We start from the raw sequence: 22,905 nt of genomic DNA on the forward strand, positions 1-22,905 counted from the left end.
ATATATATATATATTTTTTAGTTAATTTATATATTTTAGTTAATATATATATATATTTTTTTTTTTTTTTTTCCCCATCGTGGGGCTTGAACTGACGACACCAAGATCGAGTCTCAGGTTCCTCCGACTTGAGCCAGCTAGGCGCCCCCTGGTCTTGTTTCTCAATGCACGCTTTAAGCATTTTTTAAACAAAGATGCAATGTCTATTTAGATTATGTTCACACATGTGTTATATGTATGTAATCTTTTTATCTTGATTTTTCCATTTAACGTTATATCTAAGCATTTTTCCATGGGTGGTGTCCTTTTGCAAGAATTCCTGAGACGTCAGGGCAAGCTACCAGGCCGAGGCTGCAGGGAAGGGCTGCCTCCCTCTTTCGCTGCCTGAGAAAGCACAGGGTGTCTGCCATCAGGGCCGAGCGGATGCCCAGGACCTTCCCCCAGCCTGGTGCTCCCTTCCAGGGTCAGGCCGAGCTGTTTGCCCGCTCATGCCAAGCTTCCTCCCACGGGGCCTTCTGAAGCTTTCCACAGCTTCACCATCAACGACACTTTTGTCTGCTCCACTCGGGGGAGAGGACGGGATAGTCTGTTTTTTGTGTCCTTGATGGATCCAGACCAAGTTCGATGGACCCATGGACTTGCTCAGTTTCCCTGGATGGCCCAGCTCCAAGCACAGCTCTGAAGCCAAGGAAACCAAAATGTGAAGCCAAAATGGACAGGCTGTTTCCTGATACTCTGTGTGTGTGTGTGTGTGTGTGTGTGTGTGTGTGTGTGTGTGTGTAGGGAAGCCCGACCTGTGATTTTATTTCTGTGATACTATGAAACAACTCGGTGCCTAGTACTGCACTGCTTTCCCAGCTGTGGTCATGCAAGTGGGAGGTCTAGCACCCCCCCCCAGCTGACTCAGTGGGAAAGAAGACCAAGTGGCCATGAATGAAAATTTTTTGCAAATAAATTAAGCCAACAGCTGGACCAGAGTTTGTAGATGAAAATAATCAGTTTTTTTTTTAAGATTTATTTACTTATGGGGGTGGGGACAGAGAGAGAGAAAGAGAGAGAGAGAGAAGCAGATTCCCCACTAAGTGCAGAGCCCGATCCAGGACTCGATCCCACAACCCTGAGCTCACGACTTGAGCCAGAACCAAGACTTAGACGCTCCCCACACTGAGCCACCCAGGCGCCCTGAAAATAATCAGTGTTTTAGTAAATGCACTGCTTCCTCAGGTGTGAGCTATGTTGTAGGTGACTTGTTCCTTATAATAGCTAAAATAACAAGGTTTACGGGGTGCCTGGGTGGCGCAGTCGTTAAGCGTCTGCCTTTGGCTCAGGGCGTGATCCCGGTGTTCTGGGATCCAGCCCCACATCAGGCTCCTCCGCTAGGAGCCTGCTTCTTCCCCTCCCTCTCCCCCTGCTTGTGTTCCCTCTCTCGCTGGCTGTCTCTGTCAAATAAATAAATAAAATCTTTAAAAAAAAAATACCTCTTGAAAAAAAAAATACCAAGGTTTACAAATAACTGATTATTATATAATATACTTACCATAAAGTTCACCATTTTTACCATTTTTAAGTGTACTGTTGTGTGGAATTAAGTGCATACGACTCTTGATCTCAGGGTTGTGAGTTTGAGCCCCACACTGAGTATTGAGATTATTAAAATGGGGTGCATGTGTGTGTGTTAGCAATAGCAATAGCAATAAATGCTTTGTAAAGAAACAATTACCAGTTGGTCCAAGATAATTTTGCTAAGGAGATGAAATTTCTTTTTTTTTTTTTTTAAGATTTTATTTATTATTTATTTAACAGCTAGAGAGACAGTGAGAGAGGGAACACAAGCAGGGGGAGTGGGAGAGGAAGAAGCAGGATTCCCGCTGAGCAGGGAGCCTGATTTGGGACTTGATCCCAGCACCCTGGGATCATGACCTGAGCCGAAGGCAGACGCTTAACCACTGAGCCACCCAGGTGCCCCAGGAGGTGAAATTTCTGATGGGGGTTTTAATGAAGTGAGAGGGAGTCATACAAAAATCTGAGGGAGGAACATGGAGGGTGGATGGAAGGAATAGGCACACGGATGCTGAGAAGGTGTACCAGTTACAGGATCTTTGCTCTAGGTAGTAGAATGTACAACTAAGAATGGCTTTGGGGCACCTGGGTGGCTCAGTAGGTTAAGCAGCCTCATTTCGGCTCATGGTCTCAAGGTTGTGGGATCAAGCCCCCAGTTGGGCTCCACACTCAACCAGGAGTCTGCTTGAGGTTCTCTCGCTCCCTCTCCTCCTCCCCCCAGGGTGCACGCATATGGGCACACACACACGCTTTCTCTCTCAAATAAATAAATAAATAAATCTTCTTAAAAAGTTGGTTTAAGGGGCGCCTGGGTGCCTCAGTCGATAAACGTCTGCCTTCGGCTCAGGGCGTGATCCCGGTGATCTGGGATCGAGCCCCACAACAGGCTCCTCCACTGGAAGCCTGCTTCTTCCTCTCCCACCCCACCTGCTTGTGTTCCCTCTCTCACTGGCTGTCCCTCTCTCTGTCAAATAAATAAATAAAATCTTTAAAAAAAAAAAGTTGGTTTAAGAATGGCTTAGACCACCCTTTCTCAAAGATCTGGGGACCCCCTGGGAATTTCCAATGCCCTTTCAAGGCATCCATGAGATTAAAGCATTTTCATGATAATACCAAGACCACCCTCCTTGTTTCATGAGTGTACATGGGAGAGCCCCAGTGCTTACAAGGCCTGTGGTACCACAACAGATAGAGGACAGAAGCAGGTACTAGAAGCCAGCTGTCTCCTGTTAACTCAGACATCGAAGAGATTTGTGAAAAGATGGAACAACCACTCTTTGTACTAAATCTTTTTTTTGGAAAATGTAATTTTTAAAATATGTGTATGTATATTTTTTAAAGATTTTATGTATTTATTTGACAGAGAGAGAGAGAGCACAAGCAGGGGGATCAGCAGGCAGAGGGAGAGGGAAAAGCAGACTCCTCGCTGAGCAAGAAGCCTGATGCGGGGTTCGATTCCACAGCCCTGGGATCATGAACTGAGAGGAAGGCAGACTTTTAACCAATTGAGCCACCCAGGTGCCCCTAAATATAGATAGATAGATAGATAGATAGATAGATAGATAGATAGATAGATAGATGATAGATTTAGATTTATTTTTATTTTAGAGAGAAAGAGCGGGGAAGGGGTGGTGGGCAGAGAGAATCTTAAGCAGACTCTGGCTGAGCGCAGAGCCCAACGCGGGGCTGAATCCCACGACCCTGAGACTGTGACCTGAGCCAAAACCAAGTGTCGGATGCCTAACCACCCAGGAGCCCTGAAAATATAATTTTTTTCATAAAACTGTATTGTTTATATTAACATGAAATGGGTTTATTATTGTTGTTTGACAATAAGCTAATACATAAATATTTAAACTTTTTCTCTGTTTCAGTTTCTAATATGGTAACTCCCAAAGCACAGCACACATAAATGACACTCTTTGGGGTCCTCAATAATTTTTAAGAGCTTGAAGCGGTCCTGAGACCAGAAGTTTGAGAACCCCTAGCTTAACCAATTAGGATATTGTTATCTCAAGTCCCTGGAGGTTCAAAGGCAGACTGGTGAGATCTGGGTAGATGCAGTGGTTCAGCCATGACGTTGAGGACCCAGGGTGCTTTCCAACTTTCCATTTGGCCACACTCAGCTTGTTCACAGCATCCCTTCCTCGTGGTCAAAAGACAGATGGTTGAGCAGTTCCAGGCATTGCAGACATGCACACATCAAGCCAAGAAAGGCATTTCCTCCCATGAGTCTCTGCATCAGGGGAACTCTTTCCCAAAAGCTTTCCTACAGGTCCCGCTGGCTGGAATCAGGCCACAAGCCCACCCTCCAGCCCCAAGGAGGGTGAGAAGCAAGTCTTGGCATTTTTAGCTTCTATGGAAGAGGCGGTCCTGCAGCAGAAAAGGCTGGGGGTGTGTGTGTGCTGTGGGGCTGGAGCCCTGGAAGGTGCGGCCTGTTGGAGAAGGAGCGAGCAAGCCCGCATGGGAGCAGGAGACTGCTGCTGGCTGCATGCATGCAGAAACGTGGGAAGAAGGTTGGGATCCACAGCTTTGGCTCAGAATCGTTGTTCTATCTGGGTCTTTGGTTGACCTGGGACATAGGTACTTTCTGACAAAGTTGCGTCAACAGCAAGAATGAGGCCCGACTGTTTTGCTGGGTGAAAACGTGATATGAATTTGGAATCCATTATGTAGGTCTCCTTAACACCCAAGGTATAAACTCAGCAAATTAAACAATTAACTTATTAAAGAGGAAAGAGCAGGCCCCCAAATGGAATCGCCCGTGCTAAACTCCACATCAGCAAACCAAGACTCAATACGTAATCTAACCGCACTTCCAGCCCCCAAGGAATGTTACCTTTACAGCCAACAGGGAATATGGTCAGCACCAGTGACATAATCCACTTGATAGCCCCTCCCACTCCCCTTGGGAAGGCAACCTTGCCTGAAACAAGGCATTCTTTGCAACTAATTTCCTTTTTCTGACCCGGTCCACCTTTAAAAACCTTTCCCTTTCTTTCCTTTTTTTTTTTTTAAGATTTTATTTATGTATTTGAGATAGAGACTGAGAGCACGAGCACTGAGGAGGGAGCCGATGCAGGGCTCCATCCCAGGACCCCAGGATTGTGGCCCAAGCCGAAGGCAGACGCTCAATGGACTGTGCCACCCAGGCACCCCTGGAGTCTAACAAGTTGAGACTCTGCGAGCTGCTGTTGGGCGCACAGCCTCCTCTTGGCCTGTGCACAGAACACCTTTTGACTGCGGCTGGTATAGGAAGGTGCACGTGTTTGTCTTGTTTTGTGTAGATAAAAGCTATTGCTCATGCAGATCTCAGAGGCCAAAAAGCTGCAAAAATTGGTGGTCATGGGTCAAGCACCTAAAATCTGTTAGAGCGCTTCCCTATCGCTCAGACACTCCCAGGGAGAGCGAGTTGCTCACAGAATGGGTTACATTGTCACCAGGTCACCCGCCAACTTCAAGAACATTTTCATGCAGTGAGCTACACTGCCCCAATCCCCAGCCCAGCAACACATCCCCTTTAGGTGTTATTTTGCCTCCAAGAGACACCAAGGCTTAGCTGAAAAAAAAAAGAAAAAAAAAAAAGAAATAGAAATGGGATTCTTAAAATCCAAGGAGCTAAACATGCCACCTCCTGGCACACCTTCTCATTTTACATCCGAGAACTTTGGTCCCGGAAGCTGTAAATATCTACAAAGATGACAAAATCTTACTACGCTTGTTTTGTGTCCTGAGAATTTGCCTTGGTCACCTTTAGGTTGGGGGCCCCAAAAGGTGGCCTGACAAACACGGGGGTCGCGCCCTGCTTGTGACTAGATAGAGCGGGACAGAAAATGTGAGCTAAATTTCTTTTGCGGCTAGAGTCCTACCAAACTCATGCCACACCTCACGGGAATCACAGCCTAGAATTACAGGGGCTGTAAAGAGGAATGTTCCAATCAGATAAGATCGCTTAAGAAGCAAGGGGGGGGGCGCCTGGGTGGCTCAGTCGTTAAGCGTCTGCCTTTGGCTCAGGTTGTGATCCCAGAGTCCTGGAATCGACCACCCACATTGGGTCCTTGCTCAGCGGGGAGTCTGCTCCTTCCTTTCCCTCTGCCCCTCCCCCGGCTTGTGCTCTCTCACTCACTCTCTCAAATAAATAAATAAAATCTTTAAAAAATTAAATAAAGTAAGAGAGATTTGTTGGAAAAGACTAAGAAAAATTAAAGGCATAGAGGGACCTAAAAACCAAGAAGAAATAAGATTGATGTAACTTTCCCTGCTCCCTTCTCTCCCTTTATCGGAGTACTCATTCCAGTAATCCTGTCTGAATTGTCTTTAAATTACTGTAAACAGAAGTTTGCCATGTTAATGACCTTCCCTTGAAGAAGGTTCCCCCTTATGGGCTGCTCCCGGAGTTGCTGGGACCCTGAAGGATTTTCTGCTAAGCTTCTATGTTACTATCTTCAACAGCCAAGGGAAAACTAAAATTAAAAATAATGAAAAACCTTGCCAAACTCTGGTAAATACCAGAGCTACAGACGGGATCCTGGAAAGCTGGCAGAAGCTGGCTAAGGGTGAGGATTCTCTCCAGAGTTGCCCTTCCAGATCTTTGTATGTAATGGCTGGGAGAAAGGGGGAAATAAGTAGCTTCTGCACCTTCTTTGGGGATGCCTCTGGAGTCCAAGGACTATTTGATACCGCCAGAAATATTTACCGCTTTCCCAACTAAAAACTCCAATGTAGTCCTGTGGTCAGGAATTGGCCGAATTGCAGGAGCCTGATAGAATTCTTTTTAGGCCCTCTCTCTTAAGTTAACATAAAATTATGAACCCAGAGGGAAGGAAAAGTCTTCTGAAGCCATTGTAAAAGGATTTATGGGTGAATCAACTTATGATGTCATTTCACTTGCAACCCAGCTCTTGGAGCAATGGAGAACTGTCCTAATTTACATTTCTTTGCAAAACTAAAAATGCAGGTCTAGAGGCAGTTCCAAGGTCACATATTCCCTTTTTCATCAATCCCCAAACTTGCCCTAGTTATCTTACTGCAAGTCTTTTTTTAAAGATTTTATGTATTTACCTGAGAGAAAGAGCAGGGGCAGAGGGAAAGGTGCAGAGGGAGGAGAAGCAGACTGAGTAGGGAGCTGGATGAGGGGCTCGATCCCATCCCAGGAATCTGGGATGAGGACCTGAGCCCAAGCCAGACGCTTCACCGACTGAGACGCCCAGGAGTCCCTATCTTACTACAAGTCTTATAACTTGCCTTCTTCCCTGTGCCTTTGAGATGTAAATATTACAGTGAAAATTTTAGGGAGGTAATTCTCAGCCAAAAAAAAAAAAAAAAAAAAAAAAAAAAAAAGGCAGGGATTGTGGTAGGTCATTTGGAACTTGGCCTAATGGGAAATCTTAAGTGTACTGAAGCTATAAAATTTCTGTTTGCATCCGTCTGCATGTTTATGTGGGTTTATATATATATATTTGTGCGTGTGTGTGTGTGTGTGTGTGTGTGTGTGGATAAGTGGTATTTGCTCCCTCTGGATGGTATTACTAACATTAATTTGTAAAAGAGGTGTATTTAATTGGCTTAAACAAACAAGCACATATAAATTGAGTATTCACAAAACTTCTCAAAAATGTAATAAAAACTGACCCAGGGGCGCCTGGGTAGCGCAGTCGTTAAGCGTCTGCCTTCGGCTCGGGGCGTGATACCGGCGTCCCAGAATCGAGTCCCACATCGGGCTCCTCGGCTGGGAGCCTGCTTCTTCCTCTCCCACTCCCCCTGCTTGTGTTCCCTCTCTCGCTGGCTGTCTCTCTGTCACATAAATAAATAAAATCTTTAAAAAAAACCCCGACCCAAATGCTTTTCAGATTCACATGATCTGGAAAAATATCCAATATTAAAGCTAATTTAATTTGGGAGGCTTAATTGACTATAGCATTTCTTTAGAGTTATCAACATTGAATATAATGCATGTATATACTATGTAATATCTCTAATATTATATAGCAAAATATAATAATGTAATGCAACTTTTATCCTACCTGGGTTTATTAATCAAATAAGTTTATGCTATCTCTGATACCAAATTTGTCAGCAAGCAAAACGAATTGGTTTGATACAATTTTCAAAAAATAATCTAGGGGCGCCAGGGTGGCTCAGTCGTTAAGCATCTGCCTTCGGCTCAGGGCGTGATGCCAGCGTTCTGGGATGGAGCCCCACATCAGGCTCCTCCGCTGGGAGCCTGCTTCTCCCTCTGCCCCTCCCCCTGCTTGTGTTCCCTCTCTTGCTGTCTGTCAAATAAATAAATAAAATCTTAAAAAAAAAAACCTAAATATGATTGTTAAGAACAAGTAAATCAAATAGAAGTAGGATAAAAAATTTTCGTTTTTATTTATTTATTTATTTGAGAGAGAGAGAGAGAGAGAGAGAAAGCGCGAGTAAGTAGCAGGGAGGGGCAGAGGGAGAAGGAGAACCAGACTCCCCACTGAGCAGGGGGCCCATCCTGAGGACTTGGGCTCAATTCCCAGGACCCTGAGATGATGACCTGAACTGAAGGCAGATGTTTGACTGACCCACCCAGGTGCCCGTTTTTATTTTTAACTTAATTTTAAAATTTTATTTATATATATATTTATTTATTTATGGATCAAAAAGTTTTTAGGTGAACTTTTAAGATAGTTTCCCCAAATCTTTTTGGTAACCTGAAACCTTAAAGTTTTGTCAGACTAAATTAAATGATGAGTCAAGTTAAATTCACTAAATACCCAGATCATGTTAAAAAAAGATAAAATACTGAAACATTAATTACTAGGTTTTTCTATGTTTCACTTCCTTCTACTGAGAAGCTAAAGATATTTAGGTCTATTAGTAAGCGTGTTTTATGCCACGCTGAGAAATTTTCTATGGAAAATAATACATTTCTAGAAATCATAAAAAGTATTTGTATGTATGCCAATCCATAGAATGCTAATGTAAAAGACAGTTCTTAACTGCTTACTTCTAAGTTTTCACTAGAAATTAAGGCTTCTAAGGGTTAAAAATTAAAGTATGTAATTAAAACTACTAAAAATAGTACAAGAGAGGAATTTTGTGTGTGGTCAGGACTGGCTAAGATTAGAATGAATTTAATTAAGTAAATGAGTTAATTTTTTTTTTTTTTTATTGAGGTATTCATTGACATAAGAGTAAATGAACTTTTGGGCTGCCTGGCTGACTCATCAGTGGAGCATGCGACTTTTTTTTTTTAATGTATTTATTTAATTGAGCGGGAGCACAAGTGAGAGGGGCAGAGGGAGAGGAAGATAGAATCTCAAGGCGATTGTGCTGAGCGCAGAGCCCCACACAGGGCTTGATCCCACAACTCTGAGATCACAACCTGAGCCATAATCAAGTGTCAGACGGCAGCCGACTGAGCCATCCAGGTGCCCCTCAAATTCAGAAACTTTTAAATATTTTTTTGGAATATTCTTTTCATAGGAATATAGTTAGTTATTCACATAAATTCAAAAAGAATCTTTTCCTTGTAACAGACAGAAATGAAAATATTGGGGCGCCTGGGTGGCTCAGTTGTTAAGCGTCTGCCTTCGGCTGAGGTCATGATCCCAGGATCCTGGGATCGAGCCCCACATCCCCGCATCGGGCTCCCTGCTAGGCGGGAAGCCTGCTTCTCCCTCTCCCACTCCCCTGCTGGTGTTGCCTCTCTTGCTGTGTCTCTCTCTGTCAAATAAGTAAATAAAATCTTAAAAAAAAAAAGAAAGAAAGAGAAATATTGGTTATATCACCAAAGCTTTGACTAGAAAGTCATATTTGAGAGACACGTGCATAGACTCAGATATGACCAGACAGTTCTAAGGAACTAAGTTTGACTTTACAGGACCCATAAAGCCGTTTGGAAAAATTGGCCTGGTATCTTGCTTGCAAGTTTCCAGCAAAGCAATCTCCCCTGCCCCCACCCCAAGCAAAGCAATGTTCAAAAGAGCTTATGTTATCAATCACTACTTTTTTGTCCTTATGTAAATAAAGAGGCCAGGTCTAATGCAAACAAAGTAGTTTTACTGTGACTACCTTTGGTATTTATTTATTTATTTATTTTAAAATTCATTTTTAAAACGATTTATTTATTTGAGAGAGAGAGAGCTTGCAAGTGTACGCTCAAGTGGGGGGCGGGGAGAGAATCCTTAAGCCGACTCCCTGCTGAGCCTGTGAGATTGATGCCGGGCCCCATCCCAGGACCCTGAGATCGCGCCATGAGCCGAAATCAAGAGTTTAATGCTCAGCGGACTGAGGCATGCAGGCGCCCCTACTGGGACTATCTTCACTAAAAAATCGGGAGTAGTCGTAGAAAGAAAAATGACGTTTGTGCTTTTGGAGATCGTCATCCTAATTGTCTTGGTGGTTTTGCTGCGTACCTGTGAATTGCACTGGATCCTGAATTCTTTCCGTTTCCTCAAATATCTGGTTGTGACTTATCAAACTATCATCTCCAAGTGTCTCGCATCCTCTGATCTGGAGTCACTAAGAACAAAGACTGCCTTTGAATCTCCTTGGAAAGGAGGATACCAGGTCCTCCCCGCCACCCAGATGGCTGCCGAAGTTCAGAGACCTGAAGCTTGGCGATCTTTCTCACAGCTGAAGAAGGCTCTGCCTGGTATGTGGTCCTGGACAAACACTGGAGACCTCCAAATCCAAATCCGAATCCGAATCCAACTGACCTGGAAGAGAAGTAGCCGACATTGAGGTCGATGGCTTCTCCCCAAGACTTCGTACGTAAACTAAACATGAAACCTTTTCTTCTCTTGCTTTCCTTTATCCTGGCACTGGCCTGGGAAGACAACACCATCATCGGGCTCTCCCAGGCCCTTGCTAAGGGGGGCGGTAACCTCTGGAATTTAAAACGAAAAAAAATTTTTTCTTTTTTTTTTAGAATAGCTTTTTATTTCAAGCCAGCGGAAAAATGACCCCCGGCTTGAATAGACAAATACAACAATCCCTGCCAATGCATCCATTAATAATGCCACCTAAGTGAAAGCGATTTGTACCCCACACGGTTTATCTTTGTGGTGTTTGCCATTCTCCTTGGGCCTCCGAATGCCTCGGCCGCAGGGGCACAGCTGGGCAGTTTCTCTCAGGTTACCCAGCTGCGCTTAACTTTCCACAGATAAACTACAACGTCTCATTGGTCGATGCCCCTAGCTTGACATTGTTGAGTTAGAGAAGGAATTACCAGAAGGCCTTCGTGACTCAAGGTTTGTTTCCTTTGACGGGGCTGTATTCTCTGACTGGCAATAAATGAGAATATGATCAGAAGCCTCTCCTTCACTCTTGAAGATATTGCAAAATCGGTTGCTAAGATGATAGTGGCCCAGCAAAAACCCGGAGACTGACTCATTCTCCACCCTGGGCTAGACCTTGAGCGTCTCTTAGCTGAGCAAGGAGGTGTCTCTGCTTTGGCCAACACAACCTGCTGCACCTGAATGAACACTTCTGGGGAAATTAAAACTCAGTTACATAAGATCCCTGAGCAAACCGCTTGGCTTAAAAGGTGACTTCCTGGGGTGGCTGGCTGGCTTAGTTGGAAGGCCTGTTGACTCTTGATCTTGGGGTTTCGAGTTTGAGCCCCATGTTGGGGATTCAGATGACTTAAAAATAAAGTCTTTTTTTTTTTAGGGGTGCCTGGGTGGCACAGCGGTTGGGCGTCTGCCTTCGGCTCAGGGCGTGATCCCGGCATTATGGGATCGAGCCCCGCATCGGGCTACTCTGCTATGAGCCTGCTTCTTCCTCTCCCACTCCCCCTGCTTGTGTTCCCTCTCTCGCTGGCTGTCTCTATCTCTGTCAAATAAACAAAAAAATCTTTAAAAAAAAAAATCTTTTTTTTTTTAAGGTGACTTCTTCAGCAGATTCTCTCTCTGACTTATTTAATTTTTTAAAAAGATTTCAAGAGATTACTCACATGAATAAACGTCAGTACAATTGATTGTCATAAGCTGAAGAAATCACCAAATGGAAAGATTTCATGGCCTTTAAAATATTGGGGTTTTAGATAAAATTTCATATGATTTCTTTATTTAAAAAGATTTTTTAAAATGTAATCCCTACACCTAACGTGGGGCTTGGACTCACGACCCCAAAATCAAGAGTTGCACGCTCTGTCGACTGAACCAGCCAGGCGCCCCGCATGGGATTTAGTTAAAATGGCCTGGTAGCCCTGTACATTTGCTCAATTTTACCGACCTGTCAAAAGGGCAGTCATGGGCTTTCATGACAGGGGTTCTGATTTTGGTTTGAAAATGATGACCTGGGAGGGGCGTCTGGCTCAGTCAGAAGACCACGTGACTCAAGGTCCTGAGTTCAAGCCCTACGTTGGGTGTGGAGCTTACTTACAAAATTTAAAGAAAGAAAGTGGGGAATGGGAAACGAGAGGGTGTTTATGGTGTGTCTGTGTCCCAAAAGCGACACAGCAACATTTGTACAGTGAATTTGGATATCTGGCTTAACCTAGGTAATCTCACTATCTAGCCTGGAAATATAGATTTGTTGTTGTTTTATTGGTGTTGTTTTTTGTCATTGGAGTTCTATTTATTAGAGATTTACTATTTAGGTCAGACATTTGCTGACTCAATTTTTAAAGAATTTGCAAGCAGCGCTTCCCCGGGCTCTCCCAGCCTGGTGGGGAGGGTGCAGAGGCATGAATAACGATTGTAATTGTAATGAGGCTGGGCGAACTGAACTTTTATCTTGCCCACATCCCCAAGGCGCCAGACCTGTGGTCGGAGGGAGAAACTTCCTAGCAATTTGGGCCTGCCAACAATCATTGTCAGCCGAGGTAGGATGCTTTGTCATGCAACTGTGGGCTAGCAAATGTGCAAGCTCACGAAGCTTGGGGCTTAAGGGATTAGTTTACTGGAAACAGTCAAAGCTGTGTTAATAGAAGGAATACAAATTTCTTATGTCCTCCAGACAGGAGAAGGTTTGGGGAGTCAATTAATCCTCATCGAGGCAAGAGATGTTTGCTTTTGAATACAGGAGGAGAAATGGGCCGCAGCTCCAAGTGTAATCTGCCCCCATCTTTGAAACCAGAGCCCGCTCTTCCGGTCTCCCTGGGAAAGCCGGGAAGTACTGAGTTCCTGGAGCCCTCCCGCGGCTCGGCAGAAGCAGCAGGAACTGGGTCAAGGAGGAGAGGCCATCAACATCTTTTGACACCAGAGGCCTGTGAAATTTGCAAGACACAGAAAGAGAAGGAGCCGAGGGAGGCTTGAGCCTTTTTCGAGGAAGGGTGACGGATGGGGGAAGAGGGTGGAGGAGGGGGCGGGGAGGGGAGGAGGTTTAAGGACAAGGGCTGCCTGAAGAGAGAGAAGGGAAAGATTTGCAAGAAAATAATTCTCTACTCCATCACAGAGTACTTAAGATGCTGTTTCTGAATTATCAAAAGAAAAAAAGAGAGAAAGAGACTGAATTATATTTGGGGTTCTAACAGACTTCGTGTATTTTACAGGTAGCACATGGCCAGGTGTTCGTGATCAGGGGATGGAGGTGTAAGGAAGAAGTGATCATCTGCGTCCATCTTGGGTGTAATCTTGTGTTGTCTAGCAAGCCTCAGAAATACTTCGTTCGATACAAACCCCAGAAATGCCTTAAGAGAAATGGTAGGAGAACCTTGCAGGGTGAGTAGCTGATTTAGGCTTCTCCAGTAAGGGCTGCTCTCGGGTATAGACACCAGGCACTAGTTGTTCTTAATTTCTTTCGCAAAGGTGAAAAAAAGGTGGTGGAGGTGGGAGAGCCCATCCTCACCTCTGAGAGCAGTAGCAACTAGGGGACAGATGATCGGGGTGGGTGGCTCAGGTCTCTGCAAAGGCAGAGGTGAGGCCTCTGGCCATCCGTCTCTCCCTGACAAATTGGGCCTTGGATTCTGGCGCAGGCCAGGAGCTTGGGAGTCAGCGCTGGGCTTGGGGGAGGGTGTCTTTGGTCAGCAGTTAGGGGGGCGATGGAACAAGAGTGAAACTGGGTCCTGAGCAGGGCCAGGTCAGACCTGTTCTCTGGCTCATGGTGCAAAGGGGAACGGGGGGTTGGGTCTTGGGAAGGAGCAAAGTAGGAGGCAAGTTTGGACTGAAAACATCACGCCCTAAGCCAGGATTTGAAGGGGTGGGTTGGCAGTCCTGAGTGGTAAGAAGATGAGGCTGGGAGAATGAGCTTGGGAAAATGTCAGAAGAAGATGTACATAGGCCAGAAATTTTATGGAGAGGAAGGGACAGAAGGGGTAAGAATCAGGATGAGGATTGGGGACAATAGGACCTGCTGTGGTCCTCGGAAAACCAGAATGGCTGCCCAAAAGAATGAAGGAATCTTGTGAGATACTTCCCAGGGAGAAGGGGGAGGGCAAAGTCTATTTGCATTCATGGACCCCATTCACCGCCAGGCTCTGTCCTCTTCTGTTCCTAATGGTGACTCGAGCTGTTCTTTGTGGAGCTGGTAATCGGGCAGGTCTCCCTGGTTGTATGCTCACCCTTGGGGGGATGCTCTTTGCTGTTCAGGATCCATGAAGAGGGGGGTTGCTGATGCCTGGAGGGGATCTTGGACAAAGGAGCTACCCTTTGCCTGCTCTGGGTAACTTCGCTGGCCCCCCTCTAAACCAAATACATATTCAGTGCTAATTAGTGTATGAGCATCTCTTTTGTGAAGGGTTTAGGAACATACCCAAGTCCCCCTGAGTGGGAGAGGGTCCATAGTTGGGAACCATATCCCTCTCTGGCTTAGTCATTTTCAGCTGGATCAAACCCAGAGCCCTCCTTTTAATCAAATCTTTTGTAATGCCCTCTGTTCTCCTGAAATGAAATTCATACATAAAATAACATACCTACATACAGAACTCCCAGAACAAAGCCCCACGATAAGCCCCAATATAAAGGAGAAATAAATGGTAAGTAATTTATAATGAAATAATATCAGTGGGAGCTCCTGGCTGGCTCAGTCAGTAGAGCATGCAACTCTTGATCTCGGGGTTGTAAGTTTGAGCCCCATGTTGGGTGTTGAGGTCACTTACAAATTATATAACTAAAATATCTTAAAAGATAAATGCTCGGGCTTGACTACATTAGAAGGCAGAAGGAAGTAAGAGATGCTTGTATCTATGTGTGGAATCACCACGAATGAGACACGGTGAAGGTCCGTTGGTATAGAGGAATGGTGTTACCGACTTATACATCACAAGGAAAGTGACCATTGAAGACACCCTTTCTGAAAGAGAAAATAACCCTTGGAGAGCCCTGTTGGCTCTAGCTGACTTTATGGGTCCCTCTGCCCATTCATATGTTGAAGACCTAATGCCCAAGGTGATAGTATTAGGAGGTGGGGCCTTTGAGAAGTAATGAGGTCATTATGGTTGGAGACTTCATGAATGGAATTGGTGCCCTCCTTTAAGAGACCCCACAGGGGCACCTGGGTGGCACAGTCCTTAAGCGTCTGCCTTTGGCTCAGGGCGTGATCCCAGCGTTCTGGGATGGAGCCCCACATCAGGCTCCTCCGCTGGGAGCTTGCTTCTTCCTCTCCCACTCCCCCTGCTTGTATTCCCTTTCTCGCTGGCTGTCTCTGTCAAATAAATAAATAAAATCTAAAAAAAAAAAAAAGAGAGAGAGAGACCCCACAGAACTAGCTTGCCCCTTGCATCCTGCGAGGATACAAGGAGAAGTTGGCAGTCTGCAACCTGAGAGGCAGCCTTCACCAGAATCCAGCCAGGCAGGCATCTCGATCTTGGACTTTGAGTTTTCAGAACTGTAAGAAAGAAATTTCTGTTGTCTATAAACCACCCAATTTATGGTAATTTTTAAAAGTAAACTCTATACCCCCCCCCCCAAATTAAGTAAACTCTGCACCCAACATGGGCCTCAAACTCACGACCCGGAGATCAAGAGTCATGTGCTCTACAGACTGAGCCAGCCAGGAGTCCCTATGGTATTTTGTTATAGCAGCCCAAATGGATTAAGACACATGTACAAAACCAAGCACAGTTGTCCCTGAATTTATGAGACAGCTGGATTCCCCAGACTTTTATGTTTAATGAAAATATGGTAAGATACTCTGAGATTATAATGTAAAACAGTCAGGTTCTAGGCTGAGATAGAGCCTATATAATTAATACCCATATGATGATCATCTCTGCCTCTGTGAATATCCAGTGGGATATTTGAAAATCCTACGTTACCATGTGTATAGCAGGATGTCTACCATCCCTGGTTTCTAATCATTAAATGATTTTCCAACCATTCCCCCAGTGATTATGAAAGTAGAAAACATCCCTACAGATTTCAAAAGTCTCATGGGGAGCAGTACCACCCTCTTAGAGAATCTCTTCTCTACCTACAAAGCTCCCCAACATGGGGTGAGGTCCGTTGCCTGGGTCTTTGGGATCCTCTGGAAAGTGATGCATTGATACTTCCTTCTTTCCAGTGAGAGTTGATTTTATGTGTCAGCTGTGCTGGGCCACAGGGTACCTAGACATACGGTCAAACATGACTGTGGGCATGTCTGTGAGAATGTCTCTGGGGGAGGTTAACACTTCAACTGGTAGATTGAGTAAAGCAGATTGCCCTCCCTAATGTGGGTGGGCCTCATCCAATCTGTTGAAGACCTGAGTAGAACAAAAAGGCTGAGTGTGGAAGAACTGCCTGACTGCATGAGCTGGAATACTTATCCTTTCCTGCCCTCAGACTCAAGCTTGCACCGTCAGCTCTCCGGCATCTCAGGCCTTCCAACTTGGACCGGCGCTGTAGCCTTGGCTCTTTGGATGTCCAGCGTGCTGATTACAGATTGAGATTTCTCAACCTCGGAAATAGTGTGAGTCAATTTCTTTCTTTCTTTCTTTTTTTTTTTTTAAGATTTTATTTGATAGAGTGAGAGAGCACAAGCAGGGGAGCAGTAGGAGAGGGAGAAGCCAGCTCCCCATCAAGCATGGAGCCCCATATGGGGCTGGATCCTAGGACCCTGGGATCATGACCTGAGCTGAAGGCAGACACTTAGCCATCTGAGCCACCTGGGTGCCCCCTGTGTGAGTCAATTTCTTATGATAAATCTTGTCATAAGCGTGTATATATATGTGTGTCTGTATTGTGTATGTTACATATAATACACAGATGCACGCACCCACGTATGTATATAATCTACTGGTTTTGTCTCTCTGCAGAACCATGACAACACACTCCCTAACACCTGCCCATCTCTCTCACTGCTTGCATTCCTTTTGACCCTCTCCATATGTTATCTCTTCCCCTTTAACTTTCTTCTCTATCATTCTTCCATATAGAAATAATCAAGTTTCAGTCCTCTTCATTCTCTCTTCTACTGTCCCTCTGAGTCTTCCATGGTGTAGAAGAAAGGAAAAAACCCGTAAGAGAATAAAGAAATTTACATTTTAATTCTAGCTCTTTCTTTTATTAGCTGTGTTGCCCTGGATGTGTGTCTGTGAATTAGGGCTGGTCACATTGATTGCCATGGTGCTTAATCTGAATGGAGATTCCACAGGCCCAGGACCTGTGTCCACCCTGGAAATATACTCTTTATTTTATTAAATTTTTAAGAGAGTAAATTTGGGGTACCTGGGTGCCTCAATCATTTAAGCATCTGCCTTTGGTTCGGGTCATGGTCCCCTGGGCTGGTCCTGGGATCGAGCTCCGTGTCGGGCTCTGTGCTCAGCGGGGAGTCTGCTTCTCCCTTTCCCTCTGCCCCTGCTCCTGTGCTCTCTTGCTCACTCTCTCAAATAAATAAAATATTAAAAAAATAAATAAGTAAACTCTGCACCCAACATGGGGCTTGAACTCATGACCCCGTGATCAAGAGTCACGTGCTCTATTGAATGAGCCTGCCAGGTGCCCTCACCCTGGAAATAGTCTAAGCCAGTTGTCTCCTCAGCTTCCTGAGAGCAGGGTTTGTCTTATACTATGGCAGTAGCTTCTCTCTCCAAGTGTATGTGGTGCCACATGAGGCACGTAGCGGGCATTCCATTCACCACGCATGTGCCTTGAGTCAGGAGCTGTCAACCAGCACTAATGTTCAGACCAACTGTGCCAGGAACCCACCTTTCTGGGATGCAGAAACGAGCGTCTCTGCAGTTTCTAAAAGGCTGGTCAGCGGGAAAAATCACCCAATTTTCCTCTAAATCCAACTACAAGGTCACCCAGACTCTCAATCACGATGTTACCCTTGGTTTCTGTCTCGAGTGTCTCATTCTTACTACACTCTTGTCTACACTCAGTGTCTCTGTTGTATCCTGCCTTCCTGGATGCTGACCGTTGGCTCCTGATAGATCTCTTTATTTCCCTCCTGGTTTTGGCTGTGGCCCATCTACGCTCTTTGGCCTCCAGTTCCAGCTCAAATTCCTGACCTTGGTGTACCCAGCTGGTTTCCTCCCCTGTTTGTATCCTAGGTCGTGACAAGTTGCGCCACCAGGAAGAGTCCCCGGGGCCCCCACTGCACACTGTACACTTATACAAAGTACAGGCAGGGCCTGTGAGTACATAGAAGGGCTCATTTAAATAAGTGCCCAAATCCCAGTTGCTCTGAGTTCTCACTTTTTCAACCTGTTCTAGTAGCCTCTCCTGCTTTTGCAAAATCACTTCAGAAAATACCAGGGTGCTTAGACATTTCACAAACCAGCGGTGGTTCCTGGTGGCCGTGGTGGCTACCTGAGCTTGGACCTAATGGTTCCAAGTCCTGACAGTTATACACAGCGCTGCTCTGTGGGCAATTCTTAGATTCCATTGCTATGACCACCACCTGGGTGTTGATGGAACTGGAAACCAACATGTACAATACCAAGAAAAATGGAATACCACTGGTACTCTAAAAAAGCCAGAAATCTTTGTTGCCACCTTGGGAAGCAGAAGGCCACTACTCTTCTTGCAAGTTGCAGGCTGACTGTCTCAGAGGTCTGCAGGTCAGGTTCAAGTGTCAGCAGTGGCATCATACCTGGAAACAACCACTTTGCCCTAATGTTCAGATCCTGCCATTCGATTTAACTTTCAGGACCATTGTAAAATTCAGGTGCCAAGACAAGTCTTTGGGGGAAAGAATAGTCTTTTCAACAAATGTTGCCAGGACAACTGAATATCTACGTTTGAAAGAATTAAGTTGGACTCCTATCTTACACTATACACGAACAATAACTCAAACTGGATTGTAAGCCTAAATGTGAGAGGTAAAATGATAAAACTCTTAGAATAAAACATAGGAATAAATCTTCATGGTCCTGGGTGAGGCGATGATTTCTTAGCGATGACACCAAAAGTACAAACAATAAAAGGAAGAATTCAGGGGCACTTGGTGGGCTCAGTCGGTGGAGCCAGTGACTGTTGATCTTGGGGTTGTGAATTTGAGCCCCACATTGGATGTAGAGAGTCCTCAAAAATAAAATATTTTTTAAAAATGGGCAAAGGATTTGAATAAATCTTCCTCAGAGAAGATACACAAATGACCAAAAGCATATGAAAAGATGTCCGACATCATTAGTCATTAGGGAAATGCAGATTAAAACCACAATGAGCTACCACTGTATACCCACGAGGCTGGCTGGAATAAAAAAGAGAACAAGTGTGGGTAAGGGTGTCGAGAAAGTGGAACCCTCATTCACTGAAGGCAGCAGGCATGTACAATGGTGCAATTGCCGTGGAAAACAGTTGGCAGTTTCCCTAAATGTTCTCACATGACCCAGCAATTCCATTCCTAGACAAATAAAAATATATAGGCACACAAAGACTGGCACAAAATGTTCATGGCAGCATTGCTCACAATAGCCGAAGAGTGGAAATGACCCAATTGCCCAGCAACCGGTGAATGGGCAAAGGAAATATGTTCTATCCATACTCTGTCATACTAATCGGTAATAAAATAAAGAAACGCTGACACTTGCTACAACATGGATAAACCCCAAAAACATTAGGCTAAGTTGAAAGAACCCAGTCACAAAGACCATATATTGTATGATTCCATTTATAGGAAATGTCTAGAAAAGGCGAATCCATAGAGACAAAGTAGTTATGAGGTTGCCAGGGATTAGGGAAAGGATGGGGAGGGACTTGAAGTGGGCACAAGGTTTCTTTCTGAAGTGATGAAATGTTCTAAAATTAGACAGTGCTGATGGTTGCACAACTCTGTACATGTACGAAGGACCATCGAATTGTACGCTTTAAATGGGTGAATTTTATGGTAATGCAAAGTATATCTCAATAAAATTTCTTCTTTTTTCGAACAAGTAAGTTTGATCCATTCAGGGACATTTGTCTCTAAGTAAATAAAACTTCTTGCAGCTTACAAAAATCCACTAGGTTCTTCAGGTGCCATCCCTCAGTCCTACGAGCTGTGTAAGAACCTACAAAAAGATTTGAGACTGAAAACAGATGTATTGGCTTTAAACTGTTAAAACTTACTGAAAATTAATCAAATATTGGCAAACTATGCCAACTAACCAATGAAAACCGACTCATGTAATGCCAATGTAAAATCATATCAGTTGATGTAATTATGGGATGTGGGTGTATTTCATGTTTGGTACAATGGCGAGTGAGATCTCCCCAGGTAGGTGCTGGGGCCATGAAGGTCTTGGGATGGGGAGACTGATACCCAGCCAATTCTTTCTTTCATTTTTATATTTATATTTACATTTATACTTTATTTATTTATTTATTTATTTATTTATTTATTTATTTATTTATTTACTTTATGTTCAATTCATTCTTTCCTTAAAGTGAGATCTCACTTAAGGCTTCTGTAGTTCTTTTCTATAGTCTTGCCCCTGTCTAGGCACCTACGTTCCCCAGATATACCAATATGATCGGCAGTCTTCGAATTTTTGCCCCCCCCCCAAATCTCCTTATCCTACATAGAAATCAGTGTGTGCAAAATAGTTTTACAATAGAACAAGGTGGGTCCTTTCGCTCTAGTCAGCAGAGGCCCCAGCTCCTGCTGTACAGGGCACTGGGTTCTAAGTCACCCTGGAATGGCCCTTCCCGTGTTGCAGAGCTGGTATCTGTTCATACTTGTGTCCCCTGATTAAAAATGCTGTGCTCCCTGAGGACTTGGATCTGTTTCACTTAGTTTTGAATCCGAGGACTCAACACAGTGCCAGACACGTGCTCCGAGTGCGTAAAGAGATTTCTTAACGGGCAAATTATTTACTTATTTTTAAAAAGATTTTCTTTATAAGTAATTTCTACACCCAACGTGGTGCTCAAACTTTCAACCCTGAGATCAAGAATCACATGCTGTACCTACCGAGCGGGTCAGGTGCCCCTGGGTAAATTCTCCTCTTCTTCTTATCATTATTACTATTATTAAGTTTTTTAGAGAGAATGAGTGGGGGGTAGGGCAGAGGAAGAGGGAGAGAATCTTAAGCAGACCCCATGCTGATCTTGGAGCCCGACGTGGGGCTTGATCTCACAACCCGGAGATCATGACCTGAGCTGAAATCAATTAACAGACTGAGCCACCCAGGCGCCCCCTGGGTTAATTATTTTAATTTACAGTGTTCATGGAGACAGTAATAACCTGCCTGGATTTTTGCTTTCATATTCTAAATTTAAGTTCTTATACATAAATCAAGTGGGTTCAAAGGCAAATAAATAAAATAAAAAAAATTTTTTTGGATCCTCCTTGAAAAGAAAAACTTAAAAAATTACTACTGGGCAACCATCAGAGCAATGACTGATGCATACGAGAATCGTCAATGGATGCTAAACACAGTGGGGAAAGGCTGGGGGATTAGCAGGATAGTTACACGGTCTCAAAGTATCTCTCCACGAGATCATTTTTTCAAAGAGAAAATAATAACTTTGCAGTGGAGAAATCTAGCAGACACAACACCAACCAATGGTCAATCTTCACATCACCAGTAACAGGACAAATTGCTACCATAGGCCTCCTGACGATGCACAGAGAATAACACAGCGTTAGTTCTGGAGGATTCTGGCCCAAAACTCACAAACGGAACCTAATGGTAAGAAAAGCGTTGGAGGTATTCAATCTGAGGGGGACTCTTCGAAAATGTCAAGGCTATGAAAGGCAGGGTAAGACAATTTTTTTTCCAGACTGACGAGGAATAAAAAGACACACAACGGACTGCCACCTGGGATTTGGGATTATATTTTGTCATATAAGACTTTATCTGGGCAACTGGTAAAAGCCGAGAAAAGTCTATTGGTTCGGAATAGTGTTGCACGAGACTTAATTTTTTGATTTTGATAATCCTTCTGTGGTTATGTTGTCACATAAGTTCTATTTTTAGGAAATACACACTTAAAGTATTTTTTTTCCTAAAGATTTCACTTATTTGTCAGAGAGAGAAACCACAAGCAAGGGGAGTGGCAGACAGAGGGAGAAGCAGGATCCCCGCCAAACAAGGAGCCTGATACGGGCCTCGATCCCATGACATGAGCCAAAGGCAGATGCTTAACTGACGGAGCCACCCAGGCGTCCCAACACACTTAATGTATTTACTGGTAAAGGGACAGTGTGTAACTTCCTCTCAAATATTTCGAGAAAAAAAATTGATACCCAGAGAATGAGAAAGTGAATGCAGTAAAATGTTAACTTCTTTTTTTTCTTTTTTTAACATTAACATTTGAGGAACGTGGGTAAAGGTCGTACGGTAATTCCTTGTACTGTTTGTTTGCTTATTTATTTATTTATAAAGACTCCACGCCCAACGTGGGCTTACACTCATGACCCCCGGAACGCAGGGGAATGCAGTTAGTTAAGCCTCTGCCTTTGGCTCAGGTCATGATCCCAGGTCAGGTCGGGCTCCCTGCTCAGTGGGGAGCCTGCTTCTTCCTCTCCCACTCCCGCTCCTCCTGCTTGTGCGCTCGCTCTCTCTCTCTCTGTCAAATAAATAATAAATAACTAAATAAAATCTTAAAAAAAATAAATAAACTCATGACCTTGAACTCGAGAGTCTCTTGTTCTCCTGACAGAGCCAGTCCAGGTGCCCCTCGTACTATTCTTGCAATTTGTTGCTATGCTTGCAATTATGCACACACCCCCCCGGGAAAAGTTACAGAATGTTAAAATATCTTCTGCCTCTGGACACAAAGGCCATGTTATTGCATATCATTTGTGGCACTGAGGGATAAACCTGTGAAAACTGGTGAAAATGATGTTGAGTCATTACAATTTCTTACCTTCATCTCTTCTCTCTGCAAGGCCCATCCTTTTGCGTGGGTCTAAGTAAATTTGATTTGTATGCGATATGACTTTATACATTCCACATGTTCGAACGTTCATTTGGCTCCACGTGCCTTTCATAAATAATGGTGGCTTACAGGCGATGGAAGTTTAGCTTCTCCGTTGAGTTCTAGAGCTTGGCGGTCAGTCCAGGGCTGGTACGAA

General features: G+C 44.3%; 1 long non-coding RNA gene across 2 annotated transcripts in view; it reads left to right on the forward strand.

Moving 5' to 3' along the window:
* Positions 1-12,224: 12,224 nt before the first annotated feature.
* Positions 12,225-22,905, forward strand: part of LOC117795702 — a 34,856-nt gene continuing 24,175 nt past the window's right edge. The window contains exons 1-3 of one of the 2 annotated variants that reach the window (XR_004619832.1): positions 12,225-12,364; positions 13,034-13,202; positions 16,242-16,368. This is a non-coding gene — a long non-coding RNA (uncharacterized LOC117795702). Of the gene's footprint in view, positions 12,365-12,454; positions 12,815-13,033; positions 13,203-16,241; positions 16,369-22,905 lie in introns of those variants that run through there. The other variant, XR_004619831.1, reaches the window with a different exon arrangement.

Source organism: Ailuropoda melanoleuca, chromosome 13 (genome assembly GCF_002007445.2).
Source record: "Ailuropoda melanoleuca isolate Jingjing chromosome 13, ASM200744v2, whole genome shotgun sequence".
Classification (NCBI taxonomy): Eukaryota; Metazoa; Chordata; class Mammalia; order Carnivora; family Ursidae; genus Ailuropoda; species Ailuropoda melanoleuca.